This window comes from Diceros bicornis, chromosome 14, assembly GCF_020826845.1.
Source record: "Diceros bicornis minor isolate mBicDic1 chromosome 14, mDicBic1.mat.cur, whole genome shotgun sequence".
In the NCBI taxonomy this organism is placed as follows: Eukaryota; Metazoa; Chordata; class Mammalia; order Perissodactyla; family Rhinocerotidae; genus Diceros; species Diceros bicornis.
The window spans coordinates 62,224,260-62,240,697 of NC_080753.1; positions in this window are offsets into that span (position 1 = coordinate 62,224,260).

Here is a 16,438-nt window from a genome sequence, read left to right on the forward strand (position 1 = left end):
TATTAACCGTAAGCCCAACTTTCCACTTTCACACTTGAAGCCCAACGTTTCATTCTCGCTGCTTCTCCTCCCCGAGGTCAGAACCTTTGCCCCAGAAAGCGGCCCCAGCAAGAGCCTGTTCGTGTGACCGACGCTGAGGAACAGCTTATCCGTGGAATCCGCCCGCCGGAAGGCCCTGGGGGCCGGGCCTCGGCGACCGCGCGCTTCCCGGCGGTGGGCGTTCTGCCCGCGCGCCGCCCAGGGAGGGGCGTGCGTGCGTGCGTGCGTCCGTCCGTCCGTCCGAGGAGCGGGGTGGGCGGGGCTGAGCGGAGCCGGGACTTGCCGTTCCGCGCAGTCCCCGCTCTGAGGCTGCGGACGTGGGCCGAGAGCTGGTCGCGGCGCCGCCCAGCCGAGGCGTGTGGTACCTCAGGTCCCGAGCCAGGTCTTCAGCCCCTGTCAGCTTCGGCGCTGTGGCCGCCGTCAGAGCCGAGGCCGTTCTCCGGGGCCGCCGGGCCGGCCGACCAGAGAGGAGGCGCGCGAGCCCGTCGTGTGGCCTCTGGCCGGGCCGCGCGGCCCGCACACTCGGTTGAACCCCGCGGAGGCCGACTCTTGCTGACAGAGACCGTGAAAACCGCAGGGCCTGGCACCCCACCTCCACCAGCGTCAAGCAGGTTTACTGACCCGGAGACAGGGTTTTGGGGACAAGCATGCATTTTTGAACGCTTGGACCTTTTCTTACCTTCTTTGCTTCCTTTTAAGTGTTGTTACTTTCATACGAGTTACACGTCCCAGAAATAGTTTGAAAACACTTAAATTCTGTTACCCCCGTGGAAAGGGATTATTAAACTTGGGCCATCTAAGCTGCACTGTCTTCATCAATCTGGATAAACTCAATAGGCTCTTTATAACGTAGCTACAAACAAAAATAGAGTCATAAAGTCCTTCAAACTCCCGGTCCGTGGGGAGTCCCCAGAGGTCAATTAAAAGAATGTAGATCGCCTTTTAGGTAATACTTAAGGTTTTACCTTGTTTAGATCTAGACTTGGAATTCGTAGCCGTTAGGGAAGACACTTGGCTGAGTCTTTTCTTTATTGCAAAACAAAAACTTTTCCCTTTGTTCCGTGAAAATAAATTTAGCTTTTTGTTGTTTGTTTTAAGCAGTTCCGATGCGTTCATAAAAATCTGGAAAATACAAGAAAGCAAGAGAAAACGAAATAAAAACCACGCAGAGTTCAATTACCCAAACAGAACCAACATTAACGTACGGGCCGTTAATGGCCTGCTGGCCTGTGTCCACCTGAGATGTTAAATTTTCACCTACTCGTGTCGAGAATGTGATAGTTTGCTTTCTCATGTAACATGCCCATCAATTTTTACATAATCCTAGTGGTAGTAAACATTTTTATGACTACGTGAGGTCCCTTTCCTTTGTTACTGGATATCTAGGTCGTTTCGTTTTGCACTATTGTCCATGACTATGAGGACGCAATATCTAGAACGGTGTTTAGAACATGACTGAATATTCAAGTCAGATAGACCTGGGTTCACCACTTGCTCTGCAACTTCAAATAACTTATTTAACCTTTCTGAGCCTCATTTTACACACCAGTACATGAGAATAAAAGCTGTCATCGCATAGGGTTACTGTGAGAATTAAATGAAATAATGAAAGTGCTGGAACATATATAGGTAAATACCAGCTATTTCTATAGGCAAGTTTTGTTTTAGTTTCTTTTGTTCTAATTTTTTTGTGACACACATGGTTTACTTCTAGATTTTGTATGTAGTTAAATACTATCACCACAGTGGGTGTAAGGGGTTTTACACACAGCTTTTTAATATATTTTGTTACATAAGTAATATATAAAACCATAATATGTAAATTAGAAATAGATTTTTTGCAATAAGAAAAAAATGAAAATTGTCTATAATCCTACTACCTATAGGTAATAATTATTCACATTTCATAATAGGGCCCATCCTTTCTCACTTTTTTGTACATATATAGATATATTAATGATATTTTAAAAAATAGAATTGCATTATAAATTCAGTTTAATAACTTGCCGAGGACGGCAAAGAGGTCAGTGTGAAGAAAGTGCAGTGATTAAAGGAGTAGGAAGTAAAGCTGGAAAGGGAGTTTGTGGGATTTGGATTTCATTTAAAATTTATTGGATAGAGTAAGTTCAGGGTTGAGGAATGACCTGCTTCAATTTGTTTTAGAAGGTTCACTTGGCAACTGTGTAGAGATAGACATCAGGGGACCAGGGGAAGAAAGGTGGAATCCATTTAGGAGTTTAATTCAGTAATCCTGGTGAGTGATGGTGGTGGTTCAGACCAGGGAAGAAATGGGAAAAAGTGGTTGGATTCAGGATATATTTTGAAAGGACGAGCTATAGAATTGACTGACTGTGTGGACGTGGGGTGCAAGAGACAGCAACTTAAAGGTTTTTGGCTTGAGTGGTTAGATGGCTGCAATTGACACTTACAGAGGTAGAGACTAAAGGAGGAGCAGATTTTAAGTGGGAGGAAAATGAAGAGTTGTTTCAGTCATATTACATTTCAGAGTGTATTAGTTGTCTAATGGAAAGTGAGGTTTTAAAGACTTTAATTATTGTTGACTTGTCCATTTCTCCCTTCATTTCTGTCAGTTTTTGCTACATGTATTTTGGTTCTCTGTTATTAGGTGCCTTCATGTTTATAAATGTTATATCTTCCTATTGGATTGACACTTTTATCATTACAAAATGTCCCTTTTTTTCTCTTGTAACATTTTTTTTTAATTTTAAAGTTTATTTTGTCTGACGTTACAGCCATTCCACCTTTCTTGTGGTTGCTGCTTGCGTGATTTGTACCATTAAATCTAAAGTATATCTCCTGTAGACAGCATATAGTTGGATCTTGTTTTTTTCAGTCTAGTCTAACAATCTCTGCCTTTTGATTAGATTGTTTAAGCCACTCACATTATCAACTTAAAAAGCAAATTTGCCTGTTGTTTTACCTTCAAAACAAGTTTATTCAGGAATAGCCAAAAGAATTGCAATTTGGGAGGTGCGTGATATGGAGAACCATAGGCAAATCCAGAGAACAAAGGAGGGGAGCTGCCTTTATAGAGAGAAAGCGGAGTAGGGAGGGGCTGTTCTAAAGGAAAGTCCACTGGAGGAAAGTAACAGTTCAGAGCAGCAACAGCTTCTCATTAGCTGAGCTGGAACATTTCTTAGTGGCTCAGCTGTTGCTGGGTGGGGAGAGAAATCTTCCTTCAGTAGTGAAGTAGTTCTACTTACTGTTGAAGATGCAAGCCTCCATCTCTTCCTGGTTGGTGTAATTGACAATGTGTGATGGGGTGTGAGAGCTCCTCCTATAGGCCTTCCAGACTCCAGTTTAGTTGCGATTTCTCTTACTCATTTCCCAACATTCAATATTATTGATATAATTGGATTTATGTCTCCCATTTTACTTTTTGTTTTCTATATGTGTCATGTCTTTTTTATTCCTCTATCCTTCCTTTACTGCTTTCTTTTGCATAAAGTGAATATTTTCTAATGTAGCAGTTTAATTTCTTTAGTTTTTTTTTTTTTTTTACTTTTTTGGTTATTTCCTTAGTGGTTGCTTTAGGGCTCACCATATACATCTTAACTTACTAGAATCAGCTTCAGGTATATAGTAACTGAGATTCTCCAGTGAGATTAAAAACCTTACTCCAATATAGTTTTATTTCATTTCCTTCTTTTTGTGGTATAAATGTTATACATATTGTATCTATAAATGTTACAAATCCAACAATACATTGTTATAATGATTACTTTGTATCTTTTAAAGAAGTTGAAAGAAGAAAGGAGAACAAGCACATATTTATAGCTTTTGTTATATTGACCTTCTTATTTATCATTTCTGGTTCTCTCCATTCTTGTTCTTATGGATTGAAGTTACCATCTGGAGTAATTTCTTTAGCTCAATACAGCTTTGCTCCTATCCACCTTCTTTGTACTGTTATTGGTAAATATGTTACATTTCTATATGTTATAGGCCAAAAATACATTATATATATTGTTTTATACAATTGCTTTTTTTATGTGTTCCTTTCTAAAACAACTTCATTGAAGTATAATTTGCATATGATAAAATCATCTATTTTAAGTGGGCAGTCAATGATTTTTAGCACATTTACATAATTGTCAACCATCACCATAATCCAGTTTTAGAACATTTTCATCACCCCAATAAGATTTCCTCATACCCATTTGCAGTCACTCACCATTCCCACCCCCACCCCGAAGGCAACCACTAATAGACTTTCTCTATAGATTTGTCTTTTCTAGGCAATTATGATTCTTTTTTCAAAATTTTATTGTAGTACATTCACAATGTTGTACAACTACTATCTCTATCTAGTCTCAAATATTTTCATCATTCCAAAATAAAACCTATACTCAATAAGCTGTTTGTCCCCATTCTCCCATCCACCCAGCCCCTGGCAACCACCAATCAGTGTTCTGTCTCTGTGGATTTACCTATTTTAGATATTTCATATAAATGGAATAATACATTATGTGATCTCTTGGATCTGGCTTCTTTCACTTAGCCTAATGTTTTTGAGGTTGATTCACATTGTATCATGTATTGGTACTCCATTCCTTTTTATAGCCAAATAATATTCTATTGTGTATATATATATAATTGTTTTTTTAAATAACTTAAGAGAAGAAAGGAGAAAAATATGCATTTATGCTATCTTTTGTAATTACCTAATTACTGGTGCTGTTTGTTTTTTGACCCCAGTTTACTGTCTGGGGGGGTCACTTTCAGCCTGAAGAACTTCCTTTAGTATTTCAGTGAGGCAGGTCTGCTAGCAGCAAGTTCTTGTTTATTTGGGACTGTCTTTGTTTCATCCTCATTTTTGACATAGCTTTACTGGATATACTGTTATTGGTTGACAAGTTTTTGTTTGTTAGTTTGAGCATTGCGAATATGTTATCTCACTGCCTTCTGCCTTCTGTTGTTTCTGCTGAGAAGTCTTCCGTTAACCTTACTGGGGTTCCCTTGTAAATGATGTATTGTTTTTCTCTTGCTGCTTTCAAGATTTTCTCTTGTCTTTGACTTTCAGCATTTTTACTATGATGCATTTATATGTGGATCTTTTTGCATTTATTCTGTTGGAGTTCTTTGAGCTTCTTGTATGTGTGGATTATGGTTTTTAAATAAATTTGTGAAGCTTTCAGCCATTATTTGTTCATATATTTTCCTGCTCCTTTTTCTCTCTCTCCTTCTGATAATCTCAGTACAGGTATGTTTATATGCTTAATAGTATCCCACAATTCTCTGAGGCTCTTCAAGTTAAAAAAATTTTTTTCTCTCTGTTCTTCTGATTGCACAATCTCTACTGATCTATTGGCAAGTTTGATAAATGTTTTTTCTGCCAGTTTAAATATACTTTTGAGCCCATCGTGAAGTTTTCATTTCAATTATTATACTTTTCAACTCTAGAATTTCCATTTGTTTTTTGTTGTTGTTGTTTATTGTGGTAACATTGGTTTTTAACATTGTACAAATTTCAGGTGTACATAATTATACTTCTGTTTCTGCATAGATTACATCATGTTCTCATGTTCAACACCCAAATACTAATTACAATTCATCACCACACACATGTGCTTAATTATCCCTTTTGCCCTCCTCCTCCCCCCACCTTCCCCTCTGGTAACCACCAATCCAATCTCTGTCTCTATGTGTTTGTTTGTTGTTGTTATCCATTTGTTTTTAAAAAATAATTTCTTTCTCTTTATTGATATTCTCTATTTCATGTGACATTATTATACCTTCCTTCACTTCTTTAAACGTGGTTCCTTTAGTTCTTTGAAAATATTACAGTGGCTACTTTGAAAGCTTTGTCTATTAAATCCAACATCCAGTTACTCTCACTTCTATTGCCTGCTTTTTTTTTTTTTTTCCCAGTATATGGAGTCATACTTTCCTGTTTCTTTGCATGTCTTATAATCTTTTGTTGGAAGTTGGACATTTTAGATAATATGTTTTAGCAATTCTGGGTACTGGTCCCTAGCCCCCCTAGTCTAGTTTTTTTTATTTGTTTAGTGACACGATTATTTTAGTGGAGTCTGTCCCTACCCCCCACCTCCAACCTCTGCAGTGTAAAGCTTCTGATGTTGCTCCTCAGGGGATATAGCCTTGAATATTCCTACAGTCACTCTGGGATGACAGTCACTCTGGGATGACAGTGATTTTTGCAAGGTTCTCTTTGCCTGTCTCTTTTCCTGGCCATACCCAGATGTTAAGCTCCACTAATTGCCGGCTGATTGTTATATTGTTTTTGACATTACCCTAGGGCATAAATTGCTCCACAGACTAAACCAGTCAAATTCAGGCTCATTCAAAAGGTAGTTTGTTTCTTTCTTTCTTTTTTTTTTTTTTTTGGTGAGGAAGATCAGCCCTGAGCTAACATCCATGCCAATCCTCCTCTTTTTTTTTTGCTGAGGAAGACTGGCCCTGAGCTAACATCTATTGCCAATCCTCCTCCTTTTTTTCCCCCTTTTTCTCCCCAAAGCCCCAGTAGATAGTTGTATGTCATAGTTGCACATCCTTCTAGTTGCTGTATGTGGGACACAGCCTCAGCATGGCCGGACAAGGGGTGTGTTGGTGCATGCCTGGGATCCAAATCTGGGCTGCCAGTAGCGGAGCATGCGCACTTAACCACTAAGCCACAGCACCAGCCCAAAAGGATAGTTTCTGAGGTCAGTGTTTGAGATTTAGTCTGACCCCAGGTAGATTCCTACCAGCAGTCTCTTTCCCTGGTTGTCTCCAAGAAACTAGCTGGCCTACAGTTTAGCCTTTATGTCCAGTGATTTTACCAATCTCTTCCTAGTTGTCTTCCCCCACAACCTCTACTGTTTTTGAGAGCATCTTTAGGCTTGAATTTCATATATTCTCTTGAAAATGGAGTCAGTTCCTTTGGGAAGAGATTAGGAGCTATCTGTTTTACAGCCTACTATACCCTCCTGGCAAAATCGCTGGTCTAGCTGGGCTCTGGAGCTGGGATTGGGGACAATGGCATACTTCTTTCTGAGTGACACCTTTCTTTAGGAACTGAGTGCTCACTGGAGGGGGCAGCAGTAGCCCTAGGTCTTCTCTGCTTGCTTCTCCCAGCATTTCTGCCTTAGGAGCCATGGCAAGGGCAATCAGGGTCAGTATTCTCGGTGGTGCCACAGTCAAAGTAAAGGCTTCATCACACAAGTGGGAGTGGGGCAGAAAAGAGTCTCCACCTCTTTGCTGCATTCTCCTGGAATTTAGCTTAACCAACAGGGAGCTGAGGGCAGAATGAGAAATGCTGACTTCTCCAAAAGACAGCCCTCTGACTGGGAGCTGGGAGGAGAGAGAGCTCTGTGTTTTGGGCTACAACAGTCTGGGGTGGAGTTTCTGTCTCTTTGAGTTGGGAGGGTGAGAAGGAGGGAGCAGGTCTTGGTTCAAATACCACAGACTCACTGGTTTTACCAAATTGTAGTAGATTTTCTTGAATAAATGTTTCTTCATTTGCTGCATGCCCTTAGGATAATTTTTAGAGACTATAAATGATTGTTGTTTAAATACTTTTTACCAGTTTTGCTGGGGAATGGGTTCATGGAGCTCCTTACACTGCAATGCCAATTAAATCTCTGATTGTAGATGTCTCAAGTAGGCAGTTGGATAGACAAGTCTGGAGTTCAGGAGTGAAAATAGGGCTGGAGGTAGAAATTTTGGAGATGTGGTATATGGATGGCATTTTAAGCAGTGAGGTTGAATGAGCTCACTTAGGTTCTGGGAAAGAGGGTAGATGGAGAAGAGTGTAGGCAAGGTTTTAAAGGTCATGCTTATTTTAAGGTGATTGGCAATAAGCATTATCACTTATGTGCCATTAGAGAAAAACTACTAAATCCACAAAAAGAGTTAGGAGACATTTAATAATTTCCCTAACTGTTGTGCAGCTAATAAGAGCATGTGACCTTGGGTGAGTTGTTGAGTTGTTTAATTTCAGTTTCCTCAACCAAAATGAAGGAGTGGAGCTAGGTGACTACCAAGGCCTCTTTGTGTGTCCCCACCCCTCCAACCTGTGATTCTTTGAAATCAAATAACTACATATTCTTTAAAATTAAATAAATACACATTTTTGCTTTCTCAAATTCTGGGTACTTATGTAAATTCCTATACTCAGTACTGGCAAAGTTTAGTGAAATGGGCTTGCTTATACACTGCTGGTAGGAATGAATTTAGTAATGTGAATCTAGATCCTTACAAGTGTAAATGCAGTTTGACTCTAATTTCTCTTTCAAGAATCTCCCTCAACTTTACATTTTGTTACAAAGTACTCTATCAGAATAATCCAGAATTTTTAATATTCACTAAAATTCTTTACAACACTAATCAAACTAGAATTTTGATGTATATGTCATTCCTTAGTGATTTTAGAAGCTTTTTGAAGGAAAGATGATTTAATTTTTCAGGTAAGATTAATCTGCCTAGAAGTCAAAGCACTTTGTATTAAATTTGTTTTTTTTAATTGCAGTTGAAAACACAGTAGTTGGTGAAGTAGATCTTTCTATGCTATGTTCTTCAAAGGCTACGTTCTTCGATAGGTGAATGGTTAAACAAACTGGTACATCCATACAATGGAATACTATTCATCCATAAAAAGAATCTTAAATGCACATTGCTAATTGAAAGAAGTCTGAAAAGGCTGCATACTGTATGATTCCAACTATATGATATTCTGTAAGAGGCAAAACCATGGAGACAGTAAAAAGATCAGTGGTTGTCTGGGGTTCAGGGGGAGGGAGAGATGAATAGGCAGAGCACAGAGGATTTTTAGGGCAGTGAAAATACTCTGTATGATAATACAATGATGGATACGTGTCATTATACATATGTCCAAACCCATAGAATGTACAACACCAAGAGTGAACCCTAATGTAAACAATGGACTTTAGTTAACAGTAATGTATCAATTTTGGTTCATTAATTGTAATGAATGTATCACACCAATGCAGGATGTTAATAACAGGGGAAACTGAGAGGGAGTGGGAGAAGGAGTATATGGTAACACTTTGTATTTTCTTTTTTTGGTGAGGAAGATGAGCCCTGAGCTAACATCTGTTGCCAAGCCTCCTCTTTTCTTGCTGAGGAAGATTGGCCCTGGGCTAACATCTATGCCCATCTTCCTCTACTTTATATGGACGCCGCCACAGCATGGCTTGATAAGTGGTGCGTAGGTCCGTGCCTGGTATCTGAACCTGTAAACCCTGGGCCGCTGAAGCAGAGCGCTTGAACTTAACCACTATGCCACCAGGCTGGCCCCAACACTCTGTATTTTCTGCTCAGTTTTTGTGTAAACCTAAAACTACTCTAAAAAATAAAGGCTATTTAAAAAAAAAACTCAGCTAGCAAACTTGTGAGGTGGACCTCTCTAGGTTGTAAGTGTATGGGAGGAGTATCTTTGTATTAGCAGGTGGAGTCATAGATAACTAGATGTCATTTCAGCAACATTATTCTCTCCATATTCACAGTAGATTATTTTTAAAATTTTATGTCTTGTAGTGAAGATTTAATACCAGCTCTTTTGTGTGTCAATTATATCTCAATAAAACTAGAAAAAAAAAAAAAGAATTTAACACCAGCCCTTTAAAATGCCTTTTCAGGGCCAGCCCCGTGGCTTAGCGGTTAAGTGCCCGTGCTCCGCTACTGGCAGCCCGGGGTTCGGATCCCGGGCGCGCACTGACGCACTGCTTCTCCGGCCATGCTGAGGCCGCGTCCCACATACAGCAACTAGAAGGATGTGCAACTATGACATACAACTATCTACTGGGGCTTTGGGGAAAAAAAAAGGGAGGAGGATTGGCAATAGATGTTAGCTCAGAGCCGGTCTTCCTCAGCAAAAAGAGGAGGATTGGCATGGATGTTAAGCTCAGGGCTGATCTTCACAAAAAATAAATAAATAAATAAAATGCCTTTTCATATATTTTTTTCTCTGTTCTTTTTTTTTTCTATTTGTAGGTCTGTAGGTTACATTAATGAATTCAAATGTAAATTCCAGTACATTTCATATGATCCTGACATTTACCAGAGAAAGCCTAATGTCCAATTTTTTTTCTTTCTTAGACGAAGACCTTGAAGCTCAAATTGCAAGCCTGGTAGAAATACATTTTTTAGGGATATATAGCTTGTACAGCTTTGCTAGTTTACCAGCAGCACAGAGACCCTCAAGAACCACATTTTAGGGGCTGGCCCTGTGGCCTAGTGGTTAAGTTTGACATGCTGCACTTTGGCAGCCTGGGTTCAGTTCCCAGGTGCAGACCTACACCACTCATCAGTGGCCACACTGTGGTGGCGACCCACATACAAAAGAGAGGAAGATTGGCACAGATGTTAGCTCAGGGTGAATCTTCCTCAGCAAAAAAATAAAGAACCACATTTTAATTTCCTTTTAAAGGATAAGTGCCATTACAGTTTTGAACCGGAAATGAACACCAACTCAAATGAAGACCTCAACAATTTTAGTGCGGAGATTAGTCAGAAAATAAAGAAAATCTGGAAAAGATGCCTTTTCTGTTATCAATATAGAGAGTGTTTCCAAACCCAAATTCTGTGTGCAGATCCTAACCCCTGGTGGTCATAGTGCCAGTCCTCATGTGCCCCCCACACACGAAGCAAGCACACTGACGAAGCTGGACAATTCCTGCCACAGGACCTGTCTCTCCTGTGGCTCATTTCCTCTGAGCTAAAGTTAGGTAGGAAAGATAAAAAGACCCGGTCTGAGCACTGGATAGCTGTTGGTTTATGCTGAATTTCTAGTGTACAATCTCAGAACCTTGGTAGAATTAAGCATCCAAAGTAGTTTCAAAATAGAGAACTGATAAAAGGCAGAAAAGAATGAAGAAATGACAATAAAGTTCACTTCTTAAAATGTTGTGATGAAAGAAGCCTTCTATGTAGCCTGATATTTTAGACCAAAGTTGTACTTAAATTACATTGTGAAGGTCAAAAGAGACATTTTGGATTTACACATTTCTGTAGTAATTGAGATATGACTGAGTAGAGTTTAAAGGGAAGACAGTTAAAATTTTACATGCTAGTAAAAGTAATCATCAGTGCTTGATACGGAAAAAGTTTTCTTGACACAAAATAACTGGGAAACATAGGAATCAGTCATCATAGAGGTTTTTTTAGTGTCGAAAATGTTTGGCTTTCTGTGGAACTGAACATGTAAGAATTCTCTGGAGACTTCTCATTATAATAACTTAGTCAAGTCTCTTGCACAGTAATTTTACTGGTGAATTTTACAGCATTTCTTTTTTGTTGTTGCTGTTCTTATTCACTCATCTTAAAATTCAGCAGTTTGTATTTTGGATGTGAACGGTCTTGGCATCTGTATTTCTTGGTGCAACTGGTTATATAAACCTCTTGTAGCTTGCATAAATTCAGGCAGTTTAATATAATTAGGTATAATCAAAGTATGTGGGAATAGAAAATGATTTTCTAGTGTATACATTATATTGTCTGCTTTTAATCTATGTTTGAATATATGGCCATAATTTTGAAGAGTTAAAAACTTTTCTACATATCTTGACAAGCCTGCAGTCTGTTGACCATTAGTGCATAGTGGTGAAGAATACAAGGACTGCTCATACAGTTTGGTGCCACAGCCTTGATTTGTACTAAGGTGGCAGCGTTTTTACCACCTTCGATGTTGCACCATTAGTACAGTGTCAACACAGCCAAAAAGGCAAACAGCATCTTAGTATTATTATGAAAGTAGTTTTGACACTGTAGACCCCATGAAAGGATTTTTGGGACCCCTAATGATTCATGGGACCACGCTTTGAGAACTGCTATGGTAGTTAGAACAAATAGGGAGGGATTACTTTTGCCATTATTTATTAAGCAGAACATCGTGCACTGGTTAACATTGCTACGGCATGACTCCTACTACATGGAGGATAGCAAAGCTTATCACTGTGTCAGCCACCAGGAATAGAAGTCTGAACACTTCTGCCCACTGCATCTTGGTATTGGATTCACCAAGGAAAACATAACACAATTAAGCACTGGATGGAACAATACTTTTACTCACATGAGAAGAGAGAGAGCAAGATCAGCTCCAATAGTGTGTGTTGGTCCCCCATGGCCAGTAGGTCACCCTGGCAGAATAAATGGCTTGCATGCACCCCTCTTGTGCTGCAGCAGAAGGACCCTGACCCCTCTCCTGTGGAGTCTGAAATACTGAAAGCGGGGAGCATGTCTGAGGGCCCTTGAGACACCCACTTAAGCAGAACAAAGGAGCACACATTGAGCCTGAAACAGGGAAATATATTCCCACACAAGGTCATAAGCTCGATACAGGTTTTGTAGGCTCTTTATCTTGATAAGGAAGTGTTCCAGGCCCAAGGCCCATTCCTCTGTGCCTGAACAGGGTTGAAGGGCTGTGGACAGAAGACTGCCTTTCCTAACAACTGTGTATGACATGCTACCACTACAGTCTTAACTACTGCTTCTCTTTAGCTAACCTAGCCTAGCTGCTTTACTTTCTTTTTTGTTAAATTATTTTGCCATAATGTATTCTGTAATGTTTTTTCTGTTGAAAATTATTATAACATTTAATTGTATGCTTTTAAAAATTAATAGGGGAGGGAATTAGGCATAATTTAAAAATTATAACCTAATAGTAGTGAATCCAAAGTAGTAAATAAATGCTGGATAGTTACGTATTACAAGTGTTCTCAAGGCCAAAGAAAGGATAAAATCAAAACTTTCAGGACATATGCCATTTTTATACATCGGGGAAGCATGTCCTCAGTTTCTGTCATTGCTTCCTCAAGTTACTTTCTGCCTACTATTAAAAAACAGATAAGCAGCCCAAAATGGAGTCACTTGTATTAAGCCCATGTCACCAAACCAAGACTTAATACCTAACTTAATTACAGTTTCAACCTCCTCCAAGAGTGGAATCCTAAACCAGTCAATCTGGAGTTACCTGAGTCAGCATGAATGAGGTCATTTGCTGATAGACCCCTGCCATCACCTAAAGGAAGGTGAGCTTTCCTGAAACAATCCACTCTTGCTAGTAGCTTCTTTGTCCTGCCCGCTTCTGCCTATATAAGTCTTTCATTTTGTACAGCTCTTCAGAGCTCCTTTCTGTTTGCTAGATGGGATGCTGTCCAATTGTTGAATAAAGCCAATAAGATCTTTAAATTTTAGTCAGTTGAATTTTGTTTTTTAGTCGATTCGGTGGCAGCAGTGGGATCTGAAGGACACTTCTGACAGCTTTGGAGACAACAAGAAACACAGGTGTGGTACCCGTGAACGCTTGCAGTTCCCTGTCTTTCTTGTGGTTTTCGAGAGCAGTGGATAATTACATCTCTGTTCTGAGGTCCGCTCTGCATTGAGCTCCTGATCTAATTGGCTTTCTGCAGTTTCCTATTTGATTAGAATCTATAGTTTCATGGTGGAAACTGCTGGTAGTCCAGTCTGCCAATTTCCCATTTGATTGGAATCCCCAGCCATTGGTTCAGTCCCCAGATTCTATGTCAGGAACTCCTGTTGGTTCAGTCCACAGTTACCCATTTGCTGGGACTCCCTCCCCAGATTCCATATTAGGAACTGCTGGTAGTTCAGTGTATAGCTCCCCCTTTTGTTTGTAATCTCAGTCTACAGTCCCCATTGATTGGGGTCTGCTGGTTCAGTCCTTTTCCCAGTCCCCAGTTCCACATTGGGAATTGCTATTGGTGTGCACAATGCCTTCTACTGGCTAGTCTGCAGTAACATCTTGTTGGTTACTGCTGGCATGTTACTGTGCACATGAGGTAAAGGCTATTAGTAATGGGAATCTCAGAAGCCAAAAGCTGCAGAATTGGTGGGCATGGGTTGAGCACTTAAAAGCTCATAAAGCACTCACCACCTAACTCTAAGACTCCTGTGTTAGGATAAGTTGGTCATAGAATGGCTTAGATTGACACTAGGTCACCCACCAACCTCAAGAAAATTTCTGTGCAACAAGGTACACTGTAAAACACCATACAACCTCCAACCCAGCAGCACATCCCCTTTACATATTAGTTTGGCTCCAAGAGAACCAAAAACTTAGCTAAAAAAATGGGATTCTTAAATTCTAGAGTTGAGTGTGCCACCTTCCAGCACACTGGATTATTTTATGTCTAAGAACTACGGTACAGGAAGCTGTAAATATTTACAAAAATGGAAATATTTTACTAAAGACAACTGAATATTCCAATTAGACAAGATCATTAATTTAAGAAGTTCAGTTAAAAGCAGGGGTTCCCAAATCAAACAAACAGAATGGGATACCTATTTTAATTGGTATGCAGAAGCTTCCAAAAGGTTTCAAGATTCTAAAATAGTGGCATTGAAAGTTTCATTGTAAAAGGCTAATGAAAAATTAAAAACACAAAAGGTATCTAAAACAACACCTAGGCCTTTCTCATTACATGCTCCTAGGAGTCAATCATCAAAACATGGGCCCAGAAATTGATGTTTCATGTGTAATCCACTGGGATACTGGGAAAAAGTTTGTCCTCAAAGGTTTTGTGCAAATCCTTTAACACCAACTCAAATGCCCCAATATCTACCTTCGAAGGAGGGCCCCTGTATGGGATTATGAGGGATTTTCCAGTAAACTGCTATGTTATTCCCTTAAACAATCAACGTGAAACTAAAATTAATGAACAACCTTTCCAAATTCTGGTAGATAGAGCCTGCAGAAGGGATCCTACAAAAACTGGCAGAAGCCAGTAAAAGGTGAGAATTTTTACCAGTGTCAGCTCTCCTGGAACACAATTTAAATTCAACTTCTCTTCTAACTAGTGAATTGTTTTTTATTATTGTACCCAATTCATGGCTAAAATGTTAGGACAGAAACTATAAGGTCTCCCTTTACATCTGTCTGTATGTTTATGTGTGTCTCTCTATATGTGTTGTAGATATGTGGTATTTTCTGCCTCTGGATGGTATTGCCAAAATTAATTTATAAAAGAGCTCTATTTAATTGGCTTAAAGAAAATTAAATGCTTATATGAATTAAGTATTCATAAAATTACTCATAAAGTATTTATAAAATTCTCAAAAATATAATAGAAACTAAGCCAAATACTTTTCAGGTTCACATGGTCTGGGAAAATATTCAAATATCAAAGCTAATTTAAGGTTCTTGGTTTAATTAAAGTAGACATATCTTTAGAGTTATCAACATTGAATATAATGCAGACATACAACTCTTATTCTACCTGTCAGATACCTTTTATTAGTCAAATAAGCTCAAGTTATCTCTGTTACAAATTTTTGTGTGTGGTGTAAGGTAATGGTCTACTTTCATTTTTTTGCATGTGTCTGTCCAGTTTTCCCAACACCATTTGTTGAAGCACTTTCCTTTCTCTGTTGTATGTTCTTGGCTCCTTTGTCGAAAATTAGCTGTCCATAGATGTGTGGGCTTATTTCTGGGCTCTCAATTCTGTTCCATTCATCTGTATGTCTGTTTTTGTGCCAGTACCATGCTGTTTTGGTTATTATGGCTTTGTAGTATATTTTGAAATCAGGGAGTGCGATACCTCCAGCTTTGTTCTTTTTTCTCAGGATTCCTTTGGCTATTCGGGGTCTTTTGTTGTTCCATATCAATTTTAGGAATCGTTGTTCTATTTCTGTGAAAAATGTTGTTGGGACTTTGATAGGGATTGCATTGAATCTGTAGAGTGCTCTAGGAAGTATGGACATCTTAACTATGTTAATTCTTCCAATCCAAGTGCACAGAATATTTTTCCATTTCTTTGTGTCTTCTTCAATTTCTTTCAGCAATGTTTTATAGTTTTCAGTGTACAGGTCTTTCACCTCTTTGGTTAAGTTTATTCCTAGGTATTTTATTCTTTTTGTTGCAATTGTTAATGGGGTTGTATTCTTAATTTCTCTTTCTGCTGCATTGTTGTTAGTGTATAGAATTGCAACTGATTTTTCTATGTTTGTTTTTATCCGGCAACTTTGCTGAATTCATTTATAATTTCTAAAAGTCTTTTGGTGGATTCTTTAGGATTTTCTCTATATAAAATCATGTCATCTGTAAATAGTGACAGTGTCACTTCTTCCTTTCCAATTTGGAGCCCTTTTATTTCTTTTTCTTGCCTGATTCTCTGGCTAGGACTTCCAATACTATGTTAAATAAGAGTGGTGAAAGTGGGCATCCTTGTCTGGTTCCTGTTCTTAGAGGGATAGCTTTCAGTTTTTCTCCATTGAGGATGATATTAGCTGTGGGTTTGTCTTATATGCTCTTCATTATGTTGAGGTACTTTCCTTCTATACCCATTTTATTCAGGGTTTTTATCATAAATGGATGCTATATCTTGTCAAATGCTTTCTCTGCATCTATTGAGATGATCATGTGATTTTTATTCTTCATTTTGTTAATGTGGTGTATCAC